Genomic DNA, 22,128 nt, shown 5'->3' with positions numbered 1-22,128 from the left:
GCCATGCAAGTTACTTTAATAATTCAGGGTTGTGGTTATGTGACCAATGAAAAGGAGTCTATCCACTGGGAACCCAAGATGATTTTGTCCACTGAATGAATGGTGTGGCTGGTTGTGTGTTTGGCTTTAAGGTTGTCCTAGAGAAGTGAATGAGGTAGCCATTCAATTCATTTGGGGGTACATAGGAACCCCATACTTGTATTTGCCTGGGGTCACACTAGTCAGACTAACTGTTTGGCTAGTTAGCCCCTATCCACAAGATACTGTAAATAGACCAGAATACTCTTTTAATACTATATGTGTGCTATATCCATTAGCAGGTCTAAAAATGCTAATTCATACCATTTTCACTAAAAAGGTAATAAATGAGTCATACTCTGTGTGACACTAACGTTCCATTTACTTTTCCCAATAGGGCAGCATGTGTAAGCACAAACTCTTATTGATTCCTTGAAGTTCACTGGAGGTACAAGAAAAAAATCGCATGCATTTCTTCTTCTATCAACCTGCTTATGAGTAGAGTGGGCTCACTAAGGAGTGGAAATCCACCAAGAAAACCACCACATCACAGTGGGTCTGCCATGTTTAGTGTGTTATTGAATATACAGGATGAAGGTAGTAACTAAGAATAATTTTATATAGTTTCTTTCTCTCTACCTATAAGACTATGTGAGCAAGCACACATATAACTGTTTTTAAGCAGGACTGCCCATAGGATGCTAAGAGATTTCAGTTGAGAGTTCTGCTTTCTCAGTAACTCCTGCTCTATAACATGCCACAGTCAGACCTGATACTATTTACAACATGAAAGGTTTCATTTAAAAGTAAGAGGCCTGTAGGTGAGGGTATTCTTTCAAAGTGCAAATATGCCACAGCTTTTATGAAAATGACCATATAAACAATCTCAATCCAAAATGTAATACATGTCAGATACACAAGGTAATTGTGTTTACTCTGTATCAGTACAGTTTGACTCAGTAATTATTATGTTGTATACAAAATATTAATAACCAGACAACTTTAAAGACAACATTCCATCCTACTCAAAATGGACAAGTTTCTGTACTCTGCCTTGTATTCATATGTCCCATCTAATTGCTAACTATAGTTTTACACAACTTTAGTGGCAGTCTTTATAAATCACACTTTGATGTCAGTTTGCCTTGAATTCAGCACTTTTCTCTGATAAGACAGAAAACATTTTACACATTGCTGTGATAATGATGCCATCCCCTCAGCAGACATGAAATGGTTCACTGCAAGTGATGAAAACTGTAAGCAGCTATCTTTTATTATAATCTACAGATATATGTTAAGCAGTGCTTTCTGTGGGGCTTGGTCACATATATAATATTCAGGATTACACATTAGTATTCATCAATTTAACCAATGTGAAATAAACAAATATACTTAAGTGCAATGATACAAGCCTTGCAGCCCTGGACCATCAAATGAATTGTGATATTTAAAGACCATATGGTTAGTTTTTATTGGCTTTTTAGTCAGTAACAAGCTTCACTGTACAGAATGTACAACACATGCTGCACTATATATTCTATTGCCCATGCTAAACATGTTACATTAAAAATGTGCTTTGGTTTATTGTAAGTCATTAGTATAGTGATCTGTTGCTCTCCACTACATTTTAACATTCATCAATCGCTTTCCTATCTATCTTCTAGTACCAACTCATCTGTACTACGTTTCTATCTCTAAATGTACTATCTATCTCTTTCCATCTATCTAGCTTACATTAATTATATTGTTACCTCTATTTAACCTTATTTTATTTGTTACTTTAACAGTTTTATTTTTTTATCTCATATAGCTGATGTAAACAGTTGAACTGCATAATGTTTGGATTACTAACAAATGTATAACATAATTTGCTCTCTAATGTATCAAACAATATCTAGCTCTCCCAATAAATATAGCTATTTGGGAATGTGATTAAAAAAGTGGAAAGTGGCAAAAACATAATTTGTTCTGATTTCTTATAAGTAAGTGTTCATCTTAGAATACAACTCTCCTTAGTTTATTAAATATTTATACAATAATTGTCTGTTTGCAATACAAAGTTATAAAAACCTTAATCAGTAAAAATTGTGTACATTTAATTGCTGGATATATTTGATATCTTCCATATGTAACATGTGTAATTTCTTAACTTGTTTCTGTACAAAAATATTTAACATTTTCAAACATGTCTAAAAAGAAAACTTAATTTCTTAATGATGCTGGTATCTTCATCACTCCCTAAGCTTAGATGGCCAACATCACTATTAAGTTATTAGAAAAAACATTATTCCACTTCTCAAAGAGAAGAACAAGTCATGTGAAAAACCACAATAGGTCTCTGTGAGATGATGCAGTCCGTGGAGAAAAGCACCATCTCCCCAAGCTTAGAGAGGACTTGTAGTTAAAAGTGTCAGCAACAGTGTGTACTCACCTGAATGTGGCAGTGCAGATGAGTGACGCTCCCTTCTCTTTGCCTCTCAGGATAAAGAAATCATCAGGAAGCTTGCCTCTGACTTGAAAGTCTGCTCCCCCCTCTCTCACATTCCCCCTCCTCACTCTTGTGGAAGGGGCTCTGATATTTTCTCTATGGAAACGATCCCCTCTCCAATGTAGAAAGCAATGGAATGATCACAGTGTCTCATCATAATCTGTAGACAAAGATAAGTTGTTAGAGTGGGGATGGTGATAGCTTGAGACCTCCATTCAGGTAGTTTTAAAATTTACAGTATTATAACTGACATAGCACATGGGACAGCTGTGAATAAAGAGCCTTTATCTGAGGATTCTGCATCTTAAAGGACTGTAGTTAGTATGTTGGCTAAATGGAAATATTGTCTATACCATGATTAAGAAATATGGAAATATTAATAAATAAATAGCCCTTTACAAATCTTGGATATTGCTGACAGGTAATAATTTGACAGAATTTATTTACATTGTATTACAGTATTTTCTGGACTATAAGGCACACTGGAGTATAAGGCGCACCATCAATAAATGCCTGCTAAAATGTCTAGGTTCATATATAAGGCGCACTGGACTATAAGGCGCACCTGATTATAAGGATGAATGACCAGCAGGTGGCAGACCTGTGCACAGTTCAAGGCAGCTGTTATCTGTCAGTATGGTTCATATATAAGGCGCACTGGACTATAAGGCGCACCTGATTATAAGGATGAATGACCAGCAGGTGGCAGACCTGTGCACAGTTCAAGGTAGCTGTTGTCTGTCAGTATGGTTCATATATAACAGGGGTCAGGAACCTTTTTGGCTGAGAGAGCCATGATCACCACATATTTTGAAATGTTATTCCATAAGAGCCATACAATATGCACATGCCCCCCAGTAGATAGGTAGTCCTAGTGTCACAGGTGCCCATGCAATGTATGTCTCGGATCACAGGCACACCTGTTCCCCTCTCAATGGCGGCGCCCCTTTACGAGTTCACTCACCTCTCCACTCTACTGATCCCATTCCGTCTGGCCAGTGTGTGCGCGCGCTACACCTTTCCCGGGTTCTTATAAAGACCGGTGGCTCCCAGCATTCCTCGCCGGATCTTAGTGCTTCATGCCTATGAGAAAGCTTTCCACAGTGTTTCCTTCCCAAGTGTTGACCTCCCGTTCTCACCCCGAAGCTGTTCCTGACTCTGCTCCTTCACTCCCAGCCCTGACCTCTTGCTCCATCCCCAACCTCGCATCATTGCTGCCTGGACCGTCTGCCTGTTCCAGACCACGAGACTGCCTAGTGATCCTGTACCTCGACCTTGGCTGCCACCGTGGACAAGTTGCGTCTGTGGAACGACCTGGTGGTACCACGCTGCAGCAAGACCATCCTGCTTTGCGGTGGGCTCTGGTGTCTGCTTATATCATAGTCTGTGGTGGTCCAGGGGGTTCACTATTCCAAATCCTGACACCCTGCACATGCCTCCAAGTTGATAGGTAGCCCCAGCACATACTCCCAGTAGATAGGAAGCTACAGCACATACTCCCTAGTAAATAGGTAGCCACAGCACATGCCCTCAAGTAATAGGCATCCACAGCACAAGCTTTCCAGGAGATAGGTACTCACAGAGCATGTCTCCCAGTATATAGTTAGCCCCAGCACATACCCCCAGTAGGTAGGTAGCCACAGCACATGCCTCCAAGTAGATAGGTAGCCACAGAACATCCCCCCAGTAGATAGGTTGCCACAGCACATGCCCCCCCAGTATATAGGTAGCCCCAACACATGCCCTCTAGTATATAGGTAGCCACAGAACATGCCTCCCAGTAGATAGGTAGCCACAGCACATGCCTCCCAGTAGATAGGTAGCCACAGCACCACATACCCCCAGTATATAGGTAGCCACAGCACATGCCCCCCAGTAGATAGGTAGCCACAGCACCACATACCCCCAGTATATAGGTAGCCACAGCACATGCCCCCCCAGTATATAGGTAGCCCCAACACATGCCCTCTAGTATATAGGTAGCCACAGAACATACCTCCCAGTAGATAGGTAGCCACAGCACATGCCTCCCAGTAGATAGGTAGCCACAGCACCACATACCCCCAGTATATAGGTAGCCACAGCACATGCCCCCCAGTATATAGGTAGCCCCAGCACATGCCCCCCAGTATATAGGTAGCCCCAGCACATGCCCCCCAGTATATAGGTAGCCACAGCACATGCTTCCCAGGAGATAGGTAGTTACAGCACATGCCCCCCAGTATATAGGTAACCACAGTACATGCCTCCTGGTAGATAGGAAACCACAGCACATGCCCCCAAGCAGATAGGAAGCCACAGCACATACTCCCAGGAGATAGGTGGCCTTAGCACATACCCCCAGGAGATATGTAGCCACAGCACATGCCCCCCAGTATATAGGTAACCACAGTACATGCCTCCTCGTAGATAGGTAGTCACAGCACAAACTTCCAGTAGATAGGTAGCTCCAGCACATAACCACAGTAGATAGGTAACCACATCACAGACTCCCAGTAGATAGGAAACCACAACACATACCCGCAGTAGATAGGTAGCCACAGCAAAAAAAAAGAATATAAACTTTCTAGCTCTCCCTGCAGCCAGCTCCTCATTGCTCCACGCTCTTCTCTTTGATACAGGCTTAGACGATAGCAGCGATGGCACCTGGGTCGTACAAAGGACGTAGGCAGCGGTAACATCACTGCCTGTGTACAGTGATCAGTCTAAGAGACACACAGCAGCCATCACTATTTATGAAAGATCTGTATGAGAGCCAGATGAAGCCAACAAAAGAGCCATATCTGGCTCCCGAGCCATAGGTTCCCTACCCCTGATATATAAGGTGCACTGGACTATAAGGCGCGCCTTTGATTTCTAAAAAAATCAAAGGATTTTTTTATGCGCCTTGCAGTCCGAAAAATACGGTACTTGTAGGACATAGCTCTTTCTGTTTTGCTCACTTTCTCAATTAATTCATAGAAACCAAAATAGAAATTAAGAAACGCAAAAAATTATCAATGAAATCACATATAAGTTAGCCCTGTCTACCTTCTGTGCATATGCAGATGTTAATATTTTAATAACCACTAAAGCTACAATGACATATGGGAATGATAGGAAGAGCTTTGCATTAAGAACAGGTATATAACCAATTGTTTCCTTTTAAGATAGCAAAAGACCCAAAACTGCCCTCCATTACAGTTGCTAGTTAGTTACCATAGAGATCATTTTAACCCCTTACTTTACAATTTAACTCAGTTTTATTGCTGTTTTAGCTCCTATCACTCTGGTCAGCTGGTCAGTGCTGGTCAATTCTCTCTGAGAAGACACATTACTGTATTATCCATCAAGTTCTGTGGGGTGAACATGTGGTTACATTATCAGGGTACAGGTGTATATTCACTTTCATCTGGCTTCTGTAGTAACACACTGACACATAGAGAGAGATGAGGCAGATCAGAGATGCATGAGATTACACAGACAAAGGCTGACAGACTTTTACACTGTTACACTGTGAGCTCTGCTACATCTCGCAGATATGTGCCTGTCTCCCCCTTCCCCCAGATCCCTTATCTCCTTGTAGTTTTTAGTTTGCTACCTCGCTCTCTGCTAGCAATCTCCTAGCAGGAAGTAATCAGTGAGTGTCTATGAGCTCCGTGCAGGGGGCATGGCTACAGGCACAAAGCAAAGAGACAGAAAAATCTGCACGCTGCAAATACAATTCCAAGATGGCTGCTGACCATAAGTCATAAGTTACAGGGTCATGTCTAGGGGCAACTGAAATTGTGTACAGCAGGACTGTCAATAGCAAATATGTAAGGTTGGTTGGATTTATGACAGGTTGGATTTATACCCGTGAAATGCTGCATTTTTGTTAATAACAGTGAATGAGAGGATGTGTTATTTTTTTTATGCTGAGTACATATAATAAACTTGTCTTTGTGGGAATAAACATGTACAGATAATCGTCCATTACAACATCTTACGGCAGTGAGTTCCACAGTCTTCATAGTAGGCAAAAATTTCTCCCAAACCTCGATATGGCATTCAGAATATCTCTCTGGATCAACATCAACTATTTACAAAATATTTTGTTCCCATAAACATTGAGATTTTTTATCTCTAGAAAGGTTTCCAGGTTCTCAAACATGTACAGATAATCATCCATTACAGCATCCTAAGGCAGAGAGTTCCACAGTATGGCGACTCTTATAATAAAGAATCCCTGTCTATGTATATGGTAGAACCCCCACCGCTCTAGGCACAGAGGATGCCTTCTTGTCTTGTCCCCTTCTCAAGGCTTAAAGGTTAACTGTCACCAGATGGTTAGATTCGCGTACTGTATAGTCGCCAGGGTGAGACATGCACTGTAATATAACGGCGTATTACGGTGCCAGCTCACGAGTGGAGCTAGCACCGCACAATACGGGTGTCAGATGCATATCATAACTACCGTAACACTCTGCTGTGATACCCACAACTGGAGATACATTTGTATTGCACTGTGTTGACTTAATATGACCTGGAATAAGCAATCAGAAGATTACTTGTTCAAGCCAACCTGTCAAAAAAAGAAAGTTTTAAAACAAAAGTTTTTAAAATCAAAATTAAATAATTTAATAAAGTCCCTTAAACACCACCATTCCCTATACACATCTAATAAAGTACTTTTTCCACACATTAAAGCATAACTGTAGAATTACTTGACAATATTCACCGAATATATACTTGAAGTGGACATGGATTTTTATGCATCCTCTCATTTTTGTAGGATGTTATGGGGCTTTTTTTCACATTTCATACAAAAACGCAAAATCATGCTTTTGAGGGACCTGCTCAGGTTTCAAGTACCTTTGAGAGGCTTAAATTGAAGTAAAACCCCATAAATTACCCCATTATAGAAACTACATCCCTCAACGTATGTAAAACAACTTTTATGTTAAGTTTGTGAACCCTTTAATTGTTCTACAGGGGTTAGAGCAATATTGGATGCAATTTTGAAATTTCAAAAATACCAAAATGCTCCACAAAGTTTCATACTCAATCTCTCCTGAGTATAACAATACCCCATATGTGGTGGTAAACTGCTGTATGGGCACACGCCAGGGCACCAAAGGTAAAGTGTACCATTCAGAGCATATTTGCATTGTCACTTTTTATTGATTAGACAATCTTTGGGTGATATTTGTCATACGCAGGCGCTCGTGATAGCCTCGACACTGCTTTTTCGCATTGCGATAAATGAAGAGGCTGAAGCCTCTTGATGTATCCGGCGGGGTCCTGTGCAGCGTCTATTTCTATGCCAGGCCCTGCCTGGCGTAGAAACAAATGCAGCCGGCAACTTATCACATGTGAAAAGTCGCCGGTTGAAGCAAGTGTGCAGGCCCACACCCACGGCTGGCCGCGCACTCCCTTCACGCCCCACTGGCATCAAGGTGGCTGAGAGGGCTAAATAATTGCAAGTGCTAGCAATAAGCTAGCATTTGCAATTATTTCAGGGTTTCTACACCACTGATATGGCACAGAGGCCTGATAAATATACCACTTTATTTTAGTGGGTCATTAGCTTATTGATTAGATTTTATAATCTCTTGAATATATGGAGGAAAAGAAAATCGTAAATTTTGGTAATTTTTGGCTATAGATCACTATGTTTAAGGTGATACCTGATTTATATTGTTTATTTATATATTTTTATAATTTTACTGGAAAAAAACTAATGTAAATAAAATCTAATTTCTTTGAATCGTCATCTTTTCGGAGACATAACTGTTATAATTTTTGGTTAACAGAGCTAGTTTAGGGCTTATTTTTTTACGTGTGGAGTTGTCCCTTTCAGTGGTGCTATTTAGTACTATTTTGGCACACAACTTTTTTTGATCACTTTTTAAAACTTTTTTGTGAAGGGATTTTATGAAAAACTGGCGTGTTTTGATTTTACAGAGTTCACTGAGTGGGTCCAATAATGTTATTGGAGTTATTGTACAGATTGTTAAGGATGCGTCAATAGCAAATATGTAAGGTTTTTTGGTGTTTTGTGTGTTTTTTTTTTACTATATTAGATGTGTATAGGGAATGTTTGTGTAGGGGACTTTTAGTTAATTGAATTAATTATTTTTATTACTTAATTTAGTGTTTTAAACTTTTTAAAATTTTTTTAATAGGTTGGCTTGAACAAGCAATTCTCTGATCATTCATATAACACATATACAAGCTCTCATTCATATAACACAGTGTTATACAGATGTATTACTTAGTGTTACGTAACACTCTGAGCGTGACCACGGCGTGTAAGGGGTTAACACCTGCGAACGGAGGAAGCTCCGATTGCGAGTGTTAGAGGCAACAAACGCAGCTTCTGGTGCCATGTCCATTCAGGAGCTAGTGCCAGAAGCTTGACGTAATAGTACTGCAAAATATGGGAACTCACCTCTCGCCATGCTGTGCTGTCACGGCAAATGTCGGGAAGGGGTTAAAGAGTGAATAAAATCTTACCAAACAACTAAACACCCACTAAAATTAAGTTTTTTTTAAAGTGCATCTAATCTTCCTGACAGCCATCCAACCTGCCACATGGATCGGAGGGGTTTTGCCATTACCTCAGTTCATGATAGCAAATATTTACTGGTCAATGCAGTCCAGCCAATAGCAGCAATTTTACTTATGTTGGCAGTAACGCCGATCACTGTGTCTGCAGACATGGTGAATGGGGCAGAATGGTGGCTGTCCCCAACAGCCATCCATCTTTTCTCAAGGAGTAGAGGGGTTTTGCCCCCATGACACCACCTAGAGAGCTCCGATTGGCTGATCTGTGCATCCACTGTGCACTCACTGATGGATGCGGGTTACCACCAGCGTGGTTAACTTTTGTTCCAGCAATCCAATAATCCAATCCCTCAGCTCCACAGGTACAGTAGCGTGCAGCACTCTACACAGAAAACAGAGGCCTCCCTGGATCCCTTAATAGACAGCCACTTAGAAAGGGGGGTATGAAGACACTCTGCAATCAGAACATGATTAAGTATAGGGACAAGAAGGATATCCTTGTTCTGACCACAATTCATGGGGACCCCAGAACCCTCACCTCTCTATGAGGTAGCACCTCAGCTGCCCCAAAGCCAGACTGCATCCTGGCTTACAATAAATACATGGGTGGAGTTGATATATCAGATCAGGTGCTGAAGCCTTACAGCGCTCTAGGAAAAATGAAGATACAAAAACCTGGCCCTGTGCATTGTACAGATGGCTCTGTACAACTCTTACGTTCTGTTTCAGTGTGCAGGTCATGCTGTATCATTTCACTATTTTTAAGAGGTGGTGATTAAGGCACTAATATTTGAACAACAAGGACAGGGCCCCAGTACCTCTGGATTAGCTGCCATTTGTCCTGTGCCAGGGCAATATTTTCCCAGGTGACGTCCCACAGACTGCTACTAAAGGAAAAGATGCAGAGTCTGTCCCAAAAGTATGGTTAGGAAGGAAGCTATATACCATTGTAAGACTATCCCTGACAAACCTGGCCTCTGCATGAAAGAGTACTTCACAATATACCATACAACTCCAAAGTAATTAAATTTTAGTTGGTCCCCTGGGATATTCCACCACCTTCTATGTAACGCATTCACAATTTACACAATTTATGCCAACCTGAATGTTGCGAATTCTTTTCAGTAAAAGCTATTATTGTACAACTGTTACGGTAAAATTCCTCATTATTTCCTTGAGGGGTATAGTTTGCAAACTAGGGTCACTTGTTGGTTTTATTTTATTTAGGTTTTCTATTTCCTTCCAAGCCTCTGGACTTGTTAGCAGATCCTTTGTAATCCTCCTTGTTCTGCCTGAAATACACATGACACTTTATCATTCCAGAGCCCTGTTGAGTCTTTCCCATTTCAGGAAACAAGGCTTCCTAATCAGAGACCTGACATTCCTCAGTGCATAAACTGGGCATCACATAATGGGCACTGAACTTACAATTTGCAATTTTCATCATAGGCATCCATTCAAAATGATAATCACAGCTTGTTAAACTCTCCAAGGGGTGTACTTTCAAAATGCTTTTCTCATCTGTTTTGTACCACTAGGGCTTTCCAAATGCATCTATGTAAAAGATTTGTTTGGCTTCTAACAGGCCAATGTCCCTCTTTCCCTCTACTATGCGCCCATACAACATTTTATAGGTACATGTGGGGCACTTCTACACTTGGGAGAAATAGTAGGTTCATCTTTTATTAGAAAAATTAGGGGGAAAAGTGACTTTTTGGAAAAATGCTCACCATTGTATGGCCTAATATTATCATACACCTTTAGGGGCAAATACACATATTGCATTGTGCTAAATTCTGCAAAGGGTGCACTTTCCAAAATGGTGTCACTTGTTGGGGTTTTCCTCTGGTTTGCACCACTCTGTCCAAATGCATAATGACACGTGTAAAAGATTTCAGGTTGTTTTGAATATTTTGAGGGGTACGACTTCTAAAATGTCATTTGTGTGGGTTTTTTATCATAAAGCATATGTACAAATTCCAGGTCCAGCTCGTAAAAACCTTGAACAATTAGCGCGTATTAAGAACATCCAGGTTACAATAAAATCCAAACGTCAACACGTTTCATGACTAAAGTGCAAGTGTGTACATCATCCATTTATGCTGGTTTCAAGGTTAAGCAACACCCATTTCCCAGCACAAATTGGAAAACGCCTACCCATGCACAATGCTTATACAAGTAAAACCGTTATACATTATATCTACCAAAATATGGAAAAAAACAGACACATAAAACAGTATCCACAACTTATAGTTAGAATTTTGAAAACAACAGCTTAGGTGCAGGAAGTTATCACTAGTCCATTGTTAACACAAATTGCTTTCTAAGAATTATCGCAGCAAGCCGCTTCAATGGCTGCATTTCAATCCAAGAGGAAAAGCAGCGAAACGCAAAACACTTCTAGGAATTGTCACAGCAAGCCGCTTAAATAACAATATCTCAATACAGGAGTAAAATGCCCACCAAAAACACCATACGATGGCTGCCGGGTGCCAATTCAAGAATTGATGCATTCACAGCATTAATATTTAATTTAGTATGGAATAATTAATATTTCCCAGAATATTAAAATGGTTGTCATCCCGGTGGCCATCGAATGTCTTGCCTAGGCTCCAATTCACACCGATGAGATAAAATAAAAACATGGATATAAATATAAAATAAATAAACTAAAATACCAGTGTATAAGACACTGTTAACCACTAGAGTATACAGTATATAGTCATATCAATCATTACATATCATATGTTTTGATTCACTTATATACCTAAACAAATATAGCAGTGTTCCCACATGAGTTAGGCATTTTCTATGTACTCCAAAATGGACCCATGGAAAAAAACTTTTGTTATATAGCACATGACAGGCAGTGTGGCAGTACAACAACAGTTGGCTAGATGCGATAACATGTAATTTCATGTGGATGAGTTGCAATGTCACTGCTCTCTATACATCAATACCACACAAGGTGGCTATTAATGCATTACAGTTCCATCTTCAACGATAGAGTGGTTACAGTGCTAATTTACAGGAATATATACTTGAAGTCTGCAATTATCTCTTAAAACATAACTACTTGATGTATATTTGACAGACAATTTTTATTTACAGACATATAGGGTTAGCATGGAGGCCACATTTTCTCCATCTTTAGCTAATTTGGTAATGTTGTGTATCTACCTTATCACCCTCATGTCATATATTAATGGCAATCAAGTCAACCTCAAATTTACTGATGTCATACAAAAGGAATGCCTCAGAGGCATACCTGTCATTCCTAAAACTTTTAGGAAAACCACTGCGGGCAACACATTGCTACATGCAAAAGCCAACATCCAAAGCACATCATAAAAGTTATCCCTGTGTGAGAGCAAAGAATGGATGCAGAGTTGTGTCTCGCAGAAATCGTACCTGAATCGAAACGTAATGGGGGTCATTTACTAAGCGCCCGATTCGCGTTTTCCCGACGTGTTACCCGAATATTTCCGATTTGCGCCGATTTTCCCTGAATTGCCCCGGGATTTTGGCACACGCGATCGGTTTGTGGCGCATCGGCGCTGGCATGCACGCGACGGAAATCGGGGGGGCTTGGCCAAACGGTAACCCGACGGATTCGGAAAAACCACCGCATTTAAAAAAAAAAAATTGGTCGCACGGGCCATACTCACATGCACCACGATGAAGACGATGAACTCCGGGGCACCTCGGCGGACGTCGGCGCATCAGCAGCGCCACCTGGTGGACATCGGGCGCAGGACCTTCATGAATCGCCGGAAGACCCGAACGCTCGTCAGAGAAGCCGCCGCTGGAACGCGAATGGACCGGGTAAGTAAATGTGCCCCATTTTCTCCTTCTTTGTTCCAGAGTACTGGGAAATCACGTACATGGTCACGAAGTGTTGGCTTTTTCAAATGCAATGCTATGAAATGCAAAACCTGCACGTTTGTATTGAATATTAAAAATTTAATGACTAGCGATTCGGCTAAAGAATATAAAACATAAAACATAAAACATATAAAAACATTTAATGAACTGTAACACGACCTGTGATATTAATATCATCACATGCAGCAGTTGCAATTTATCATTTGTGGGACAAACATGCAGAGCATTTAAAGTGAGATTCCTGGAACACAAAATCACATGTATATGTTAACCCCTTCCAGTCAAGGCCTTTTTTTCATTTTTGTGTTTTAATTTTTCACTCCCCACCTTCAAAAATCTTTAACTTTTTATTTTTCCATGTAAAGAGCTGTATAATAGCTTGTTTTCTGTGTAACAAATTGCACTTCAAAGTGAGTGCTACGCCGTATTCATAGCGACCATTTACGCTGTATTCTTTCACTGTGCTCCCCAAATTACACGTCTACTTCATTCTTTCAGCTGGTGCGATCACAGGGATATTCAATTTGTGTAGGTTTTATAATGTTTTCATACATTTACAAAAATTAAAACCTCCTGTAAAAAAAAAATCTTCATTTTGCCATTTTCTGGCGCTAATAACTTTTTCATACTTCAGTGTACGGAGCTGTGCGTGGTGTAACTTTTTTGAGACTTTTGATGATGTTTTCAATGCTATGATTTGTAGGACTGTACAGCCTTTTGATAACTTTTTAAAGAATTTTTAATATTTTTCAAAATAAAAAAAGTGGTATTTTTGACTCTGGGGCTATTTTCTGTTACAAGGTTAAACGCCGGGAATAACCGGATATAAATCGGACATTTTGAGACTAACATGTTTATGATTTTTACTGTTTATATTTATATTAGTGCTAGGGAAAGTGGGGTGATTGAATTTTTAATATCATTTTTAAAAAACTTAGGGTATATTAACCCCCTACCCCAGTTTAATGAAATTCTATGCCCTATATACAGATCCCACCCAGTATACTGTAATTATATACAGTAGGTTCCGGCCCACTTATACAGCCCCCAGTATAGTCAACACCCCTCCTATCCCCCCTCCCCTACCCATTTAATTCAGATCTGGACCCCATATGCAGCCCCAGAAATAGTCCCCCACTCCCCATTTGATTATGCCCCAGCCTTATGATATAAGTTACATTGTACAGACTTGCCAGCGGCAGATCCCTAATTCTGAGAGTGGTTTGAGCACTACCTGTTTTACAAATTAAGATCATGCCGCTCCCTCAGGGCTCTGTCATCTGCTGTGAGAGGTGGGATTTTCATCCCACCTCATGGGGGATGCAGCCCTGTGTGGTGCAGCAAAATAGACCAACTAATAGGAAGTGAAAAGTAGGATTTGCCAGTCTTATACTGCACCAGATTAATCATCAGACACATTGATACATTTGTATTATCACAGGAACTTATGTTTCACCTTTAGTGTGCAAGATTACAGATAGGATTCCTATTCAGTAAGGTTTTGTGATTAAATTGTAGATTTGTTTTCAGATTATTGTAGTGTTTTACAGATAAAAACCCAATTTATTCAATCCAAAGATCTGGACTTCACCACTCGTTTTGTTCATGCAAATACTTCCAGTCAGTTGAACAAAGATAAGTAACTCCATGGCTGAATTGTTATTTAAACATACAAGCTTCATAAAATAAATATATCAATCAGTAACTTGCTATACTTGACCTTTAGGCCCTGGCAGCAGAATGGGACTAGGATCTCAGTCCATCTTTAAATTTCCTCCTAAAGCGGTAAAACCAAAGCTAATGAAAATCTACGTGAACACTATTTTGATACAATTAATCTGTTTAATGATAAACACATTAGCACCTAAAGCATATCCTCCATTGGATCTGGCTTACAAAAGCATTATATCATTGTTGCAGCACCACAATAAAAATAAAAATATATATGGAAATTTACTGTGGTGATAATACCGATAATGACAAGTATAAAGTGTAAAGGGTACAGTGATTTTCCGTTACGGGGTTAAACTCACAAACTCAAGCAATCCCTGAACCCTTTTCTCTCTCCTTTTGACGGGAGAAAAAAAACGTGGACCTATCATATTTTGATAGATTGGGCATTTTTGGACGCGGCGATAATTAATGTGTTTATGATTTTTACTGTTTATTTATATTTATATCAGTTCTAGGGAAAGGGGGGTGATTTGAATTTTTAGTTTTTTTTATTATATATTTTTTTTTTACTTTTTTTTATAACTATTTTTCAGACTCCCTAGGGTACTTTAACCCTAGGGTGTCTGTACAATCCTATCATATACTGCCATACTACAGTATGGCAGTATATGGGGATTTTACTACTCATACATTACAATGTGCTGATATCACATTGTAATGCATGGGTTAACCCGAAGTAGCTTCGGGTCTTCATGAGACCCGAAGCTACCATGGCGACGGATCGCCTCTCCCCAATGACATCACGGGGAGCAACGACCCTCAGAAAGATGGCTGCGCCCGCGCGCCGCCGTCTTTTTGAAGCCGCCACCTTTGCCGGCGGCGATCACCAGTAAAACACCCGCGATCGGTGCCGGCACCAATTGCGGGTGTTACCGGTAAGCCTTTGCTGCAATATGCGGCAAAACTTACCGGCTGTGGAGAGGGCTCGGCCCGCGAGCCCTCTCCATGTACCAGGACCCGACATGTGACGTACTATTACATCACATGTCGGTAAGGGGTTAAAATGCTTAGACCTAGATCTGCTGGATAGTTTTACATGCATTTACACAAATGTATGCCGCTACGGCTGAGTGGGCATACGTCCGCCATCATGGAGAGTAGAAGGGGTAACCCCTGCCCTCTAAATAGAAATGCATTGGGTATGGGCTATAGCACGGGGAAAGATAGGACATGTCCGTGCAGCCTCTTTCCTTTTTGTGGTTCTTCTTTGTACCCTCTCAAATTCCAGGGTATCCTTTCACGGCAAAAAGAATTGAATCAAGCATGTACAGTCGTAAATTCCAATAAACCCCATCTTTATTCTGAATACATAGTCCTTTCAATAAAAAAACACTTTAGTCATAACATAGGTTGTTACAGAAAAGAAAGGTACAGCCATACAAGGCCAAAGCGTTTTCTGTATCATCCAAAACTTTTACTCATGACAGTGCATCGGTCTGCATGTGATCTGAAATGCGTACAAAACCAGAATCTACATCATGGATCAAACATCTGTTGTGTATCCTCCTGTTGAGCTCCTTGAGAGCAGCAAGTTGTTCAAAAAGTAATGAAACATTGAACTTTTGGACATTCCCATTCAAATATTTAGAGAAGGTCACATTACCTGTAAATACATTTTCAGTTCATCATTTCAGTGGTTTATGTGGTGTATATATGTATGTAATGTGACCATACCAATATAAGTGATATGTTTCACATTCAATATGGACGTGTAAACTAAATATAACCATTGATGATGAGAAGAATATAGTAGAACAAGTGAGGTTGCAAAATATAAGACATGTATAACATTTTTTGCCCACTCAGCATTTTGTAAATTCTTAAAAGTTTAAATATTATCACTAATAGCCATTGTGACTATTTTGTGGTCAAGGTCTCAGAGGGTCCTACAGCCTAGACTAGTCACCATGCAATAGTGATTTATAGATGTGAAGCGGTATTTTATGCAGTCCTCTTTTACCAGCATAATTATCTGTTAGGGTAGTCAAGAAGACAACATTTTATGTACTCTTTAACATATTTTGATGCGCTTGGGTGATGGCATCTTGTGAAGGTAAATACATGTGAATTATCACTAGTTGCCAGGTTCCCTACATGACACAGAACACTTTCTCTCCCTCTCAGTTACCTTACTTTTCATTGTTCTGCTATATTGCTAGTATCCTGACCCTTGCCTCCTTTGTTTGGCTACTCTTTTGCATCTCAATTCTGTACCTCTGAACACTATCTTGGTTATCCTGGTTATAGTGACTTTTCTTTTACCTGTTTATCTGTTGTTCTTCTGTGTTTGTCTATTCATCTGTTCTGAACACATACTCAGAGTAAGGACTGTCAACTAGTTTTCCCCTTCGGGTTACCACAGTTGGGGCAATTAGGCAGGGACAGGGTCGGGGCAGGGTCTGTGGGCAGCTCAGGGCCTGCACCTCTTTCCCTCCATTGACAATGTATCTACTTCATATTGACAACATAAATATAATTTAATGGTATTTTATTTTATTTGGAAATTTAGAGGCTTAGAAATCAAACCGCAATTTTCTACATTTTTAGGAAATTTGAAAATAAATTATTTATAAAACTGAACCCCAAACTATTCCAACAGCTTTCAGTAAGATTTTTAACCCTTTTAACCCTGCACGGCTGGTTCTTCCCATCTATACCTCCCCATGTCCCAGCAAGTCATGTGACCAGGGTGATGTCATCTAAGGTCCGTTACCCAGTTACATTTGCACCATCCACCCAATCTATATATTTGATCACTTGGCAGTATCATGGTATGATCACAGCATGCATGTTTTGCAGCAGTGAGACCTGTCAATCAGGAACAAGGGGGCAGGGCAGTGCATTAACCACTGAATATGCAGGGCCTCATTGGCCTCACTTAGTATACTGCCATACTGTATATGGTAGGATTAATCAGTCCACCTAGGGTTAAAGTAACCTAGGGGGATTGAATTAAATTAAATAAAGTAAAAAAATTACTTTAAAAAAACCTAAAAATTCAAATCACCCCCTTTCCCTAAAACTGATATAAAAATAAACTGTAAAAATCATAAACTATGAAAATCAAAATATAATAACAGTTATTCCCGGAGTTTAACCCTGTAACGTGAAATAGTGCCCAAATGTCTGAAACACCACTTTTTTGCACACCTTTTTACTGCATATAAAAAATGTAATAAAAGGGATCTAAAAACCTCACTGTCCTCAAAATGTTAACAATAAAAATGTCAGCGCATTTTGCAAAAAATGACATTTCCCACACCTCCATTTTTTTTTGTATAGAAGGTTTGAATTATTTTAAATGTATTATAACACATTAAAACCTATATAACTGTAGTTTCCCCACGATCATACCGACCCATATAAATTAGACATGTCAGTTTGGGGCACACAGTGAAAGGCATAAAATCCACAAGAATCCACCAATTTCACTGCATTTGGATTTTTTTTCCTGCTTCCCAGTACATGGCATGGAAAATTAACTTCAGTCATTCCGAAGTGCAATTTGTTACGCAGGAAAACAAGCCTTTATACAGCTCTTCAAAAACGACCCCTGTAGGGGTCACAACAGGAAATCAACAAACAGACGTTGGGCAAGGGTACAAGCTTTATCAACGGCATAGAGCACGGAAACTCCAGCAGGGTATGCTGGAAAAGGCCAGCTTTTAACTATATCCTGGAACGGCTAGTGCCAATCAGCGGTGCGCTGGCCCTTTAAATGTCTGCGAGCCGGCGTGCGTGCTCTAGGAGTCGGGGATGCATGCACAAAGCCATTGGAGCCCAAAGAGCAAAGGGGACAGGTGAGTGGTGTGAGCACTGCACTGGAAGGGTGAGAGGGGCACGGGTAAGTCCACGTTCCGCGATATGGGATAGAAAAAAACCCCCTTCGGCCTCCCCCTTTTCTTGGGCAAGAGAAATCTCTGCAAGAGATCATGGTCCAGGATATTGTCCTGGGGCCCCCAAAATCTCTCCTCAGCCCCAAACCCCTTCCAGTCTACCAAGAAGAACCGCTTACCTCTCTCGTCTTCATGTCTAGGATCTCTTTCACCTCGAAGACATGGGTGGACCCAGCCTCAGGAGCAGGAGGAGGAACTTCCCAGGAGAAGCGTTTCAGGATAACTGGCTTGAGTGGAGATACATGAAAGGAGTTCGTGAATCACATGGTGGGAGAAAGGCGCAGCTTGTAGGTCACATGATTGATGCGGCTGAGCGCCTCGGAGGGACCCAGGAATTGTGGACCAAGTTTTTAGCCAAGGATCTTTAGCCAGACATACCGAAAGGACATCCAGACTTTGTCACCTGGAGAGAAATTAGTAGGAGGCCTGCGTTTCTTGTCAGCCTGGAGCTTGGTACGGACAGAAGCCTGTAACAAGGAAAGGTGAGTCTGCTCCCAAATGGACTTCAGATCCCGTACCAATTCCTCAACAGCAGGGGCCACAGGCAGAGGAAGTGAAGGGTGTGGAAGCAGTCCATAGCTGAATCCAAAGAATTACAAGAAAACTCTGCCAACGGCAACAGAGTGGACCAGTCGTCCTGATGGGCAGGAACAAAATGACAGAGATAGCAGCCCAGACTCTGGTTAACTCTTTCTACTTGTCCATTGGACTGAGGGTGGTATGCATAGGAGAAATACAGCTTTACTTGAAGTTGACTGCAGAGAAAATGCCAGAAGCGGGAGAGAAACTGTCCCACCTGGTCAGAGACGATGTGCTCCTGAAGTCCATGTAGCCTAAAGATGTGGGTGAAGAACAGGGTGACAAGGGGAGGGGCAGATGGCAGACCTGGCAGAGGCAAAAAATGGGAAATCTTGGAGAAAAGGTCAGTTACCACCCAGATGATGGTATTCCCAGAGGAAGATGGAAAAACCGTGATCAAATCCATTGCCACGTGAGACCACGGGCAGATGGGTATCGGTAACGGCTGGTTTAAGGCAAGATGGCTTTTTACGAGCACAGGAAGTTCAGGAACATACAAAATCCTATTCAACCTTGACTAAATCAGGCCACCAATAGAAACGGGAAATGAGGGCTACAGAGCGTTGCACCACAGAGTGCCCTGCCACACGAGAGCAATGTCCCCAAGTCAATATCCTCTTTCTAAATGCAGGTCGGACATAGGTCTTGCCAGGAGGAAGCTGCCGAAGATCCTCTGGAGCAGCAACAACCAGTTGCTCAGGAGAAATAATATGCTAAGGAGACGGTTCTTGCCCAGAGGGGCCTCTGGGAGGTTCTCTTTGATTTAGTCTGACATGGCTGCGGTTTTAGGCACAGAGAGTGGGTACACCCAACCCCAAGTAGGAGACATACCCCGCATCAGATCAACAGGGCAGTTGTAGGGATGGTGTGGTAGCTTGCTTCTTCCAAAAGAGATCTGCAAAGTCTTGAAAGCTGGGAGACCCTCCAGAGGCTTAGAGAAAACAGAAGAGGCCATGACTGGTACTGGACGAGGAATCACCATGCACCATTAAGCACAGGTGCGTGGAGTTGCAACCACGGAGGACCTAACAGGAGGGAAGATGTGGACTGAGGTAGCACATAGAAAAACAGTCTATCTTTATGTAAAGCCCCGACTTGCAGTAAAAAAGACTCCGGACCAGATCGGAGAGGATTTGCCCACTGACTGAGGAGATGACCAGAGGCTTCTCGAGACGGTAAGTGATGCCGGGAGACCAGAGAGACATCCACAAAATTTCCTGCAAAGCCGGAATCCAGGAAGGCAGAGTCCGCATCAGCTCAATGTGCAGGGAGCACTGGGTGATAAAGCCCCTGCACAACTTAGGTAGATTGTGAGCCCCATGAGGACAGAGGCTGATTTGGCAAGCTCTGTGTAGTACTGTGGAATCTGTTTGTGCTATATAAATAAAGGAATTATTATTATTATTAGATTTCCATAAAATAAGTACAAGAGGGTGTTCATGATATAAATTCGTAGATCTTTATTAAATAAATCATTAACATGATTGAAAACCATTAAAAAGCACTCATGGTGCATAAGACAGAAAACAAAACAATAGTCCCGGCAAATAAGTCGATCAGGTAACACAACCATTGTTACCTACATAGTCACAGTTGGGTTGGTCATAAAGAGCCAGGGACTAAGGAGGAATCCCCACGCGTTCCGCCTGTGCAAGCAGGCTTCCTCAGGGGTAGTGTGCAGCCTTACAAAAACTCTAAAGTGTATATATAGCGTTCCCTGCCCTTGAAGTCTGACACCAAACAGGTGTGAAATGCGGTCCAGCTCGGCGGCGTGCGCGAAGTCCGCATCATTGCGTGTCACAGACCGGAAGTACGTCACTTCCGGAAGAAGAATAAAAGACATTACTGTGCATGCGCGGGTGATATGACGGCCGTGATCGGACCTGTCATACACATACATCGCAGAGCAATTATTCAGAGCTATGCGCTTGCGTTACAATAAAAAGTACAGGGTAACCACACCGAGGTGTGGGAGGATGATGTAATGTGTAAATGAGTGTACAAGGTGAGTGATGTGTGAAACAGCACAAGTAATGAAGTGACTGTAAAATAAAGTGGCCAGAATGGTGTTGTGTATATTAAGGTGTAAGGTGAAGAATGAGCATGCATACAAATTGTAGTAGTGAAGGTTGAGGCATATTGTATAAAAGATGTGTGGGACTCCATAGGCAGGGAACGAGATTTAAATAGGTACACCATTAAAGATAGCAATTAATAATATGGGAAAAGTAGCAAAAGACGTTAAAATACATATAGTTTTGTATAGTCCCAGAGAAAACCTAGTACAGATCTAGGTATCCAGATCGAGGATACAGGATATTTAAGTTCAAAACTGAAGGTAAGTAAATAACAAACCCATTCATATGGGCTGGTAGGTTGGGAAGGCCGGCCAGGGTTGGTTTTCACAGGTCTCGATGTAGTGGATGGGTGAGATCTCCAAGGTGGTTGTAGTCATTCGAGCAGGAGAGACAACATAATGGATCAGGTGAGGTAATCACGACAGGGACACTAGACTGAGGCACCTAATGTGAGAAGTCAAACAAAACAGAAATTACTGTGCGTAAGGGGACTTAATAGAATACAAAAAAGAATAATACTAATTATGATAAAGAAAAAGTGAAAGATAAGGTGAGTAGGAGTCTGGGCATATGGGCATCCAGTCAGCGGAGGGGGTCCCCCGAAAACAAGTCAGGGGGCCAGCCCCACGGACGAGGGGGGGGGCACATGAGCAGTCAAAATAAGGGTCCAAAATATATACAAGACAAAAAATATTATAGAAAACCTGTATGAGGACCTGTGTGTAAACCCAAACAAAATACAAAAGACAAACACCAGAAAACCTGAAAATTGCTGAGATGTTGAGTATTCAAGAAACCTAATCCTTGTAAAAGCCTGTGTATAGCAGGTCCTCATTTAGTCCTGTGGGGGCCAGGGAGCCCAATTGATATATCCATCTATTATTAGATTTCCGTTATGGCAAAATTGCAATGTTTACTTTTC

General features: G+C 41.2%; 1 protein-coding gene across 1 annotated transcript in view; it reads right to left on the bottom strand.

Moving 5' to 3' along the window:
* The window catches only part of UCN3 (urocortin 3), a 38,434-nt gene extending 16,826 nt beyond the window's left edge, over positions 1 to 21,608 (bottom strand). Inside the window, exons 1-2 of the mRNA XM_072144516.1 lie at positions 21,484 to 21,608; positions 2,450 to 2,666 (exon numbers count right to left, since the gene is read on the bottom strand). The gene's annotated coding sequence lies outside the window, so the exon portion shown is untranslated. The remainder of the gene's footprint in view (positions 1 to 2,449; positions 2,667 to 21,483) is intronic.
* Positions 21,609 to 22,128: the final 520 nt, after the last annotated feature.

This window comes from Engystomops pustulosus, chromosome 4 (assembly GCF_040894005.1).
Source record: "Engystomops pustulosus chromosome 4, aEngPut4.maternal, whole genome shotgun sequence".
Taxonomy (NCBI): domain Eukaryota; kingdom Metazoa; phylum Chordata; class Amphibia; order Anura; family Leptodactylidae; genus Engystomops; species Engystomops pustulosus.
Note: the sequence above shows the minus strand (reverse complement) of the source record. Positions and strands in the feature narration are given on the sequence as shown.